Source organism: Penaeus monodon, chromosome 33, assembly GCF_015228065.2.
Source record: "Penaeus monodon isolate SGIC_2016 chromosome 33, NSTDA_Pmon_1, whole genome shotgun sequence".
Classification (NCBI taxonomy): Eukaryota; Metazoa; Arthropoda; class Malacostraca; order Decapoda; family Penaeidae; genus Penaeus; species Penaeus monodon.
Genome location: NC_051418.1, coordinates 15,856,558 through 15,856,897, shown reverse-complemented (window position 1 = coordinate 15,856,897; position 340 = coordinate 15,856,558).

The following is a 340-nucleotide window of genomic DNA, read 5'->3' as shown; positions in this document are numbered from 1 at the left end:
CAAGCCTCATCTGAAAGAATTCGTGCTTGCGTGCATGTTCCGTATTTGTCGAGGCTTTAGGGAGGATGTATTCATACTTTAATGCATGTTCTTGCGTTTTTTTCTTCCCACGAGCGCACGTGCCACTTCCTGTTTGCAAGAAGCTCACAGGCCGAAGCTTTTGCCTTTAGAATATGCGGCGCAGAGGATTTTCTCAGGCAGAAGTGTATTGCGGGGATAGATGGCCGTGCGCGGGGATACTTCAGGCTTGATTTAATGGCCGGGGTTTAGCAGGGGAAAGGACGGCCAGAGAAGAAGTATGTTTGCATGTGATATATATTGTATATATATAATTAAGAAA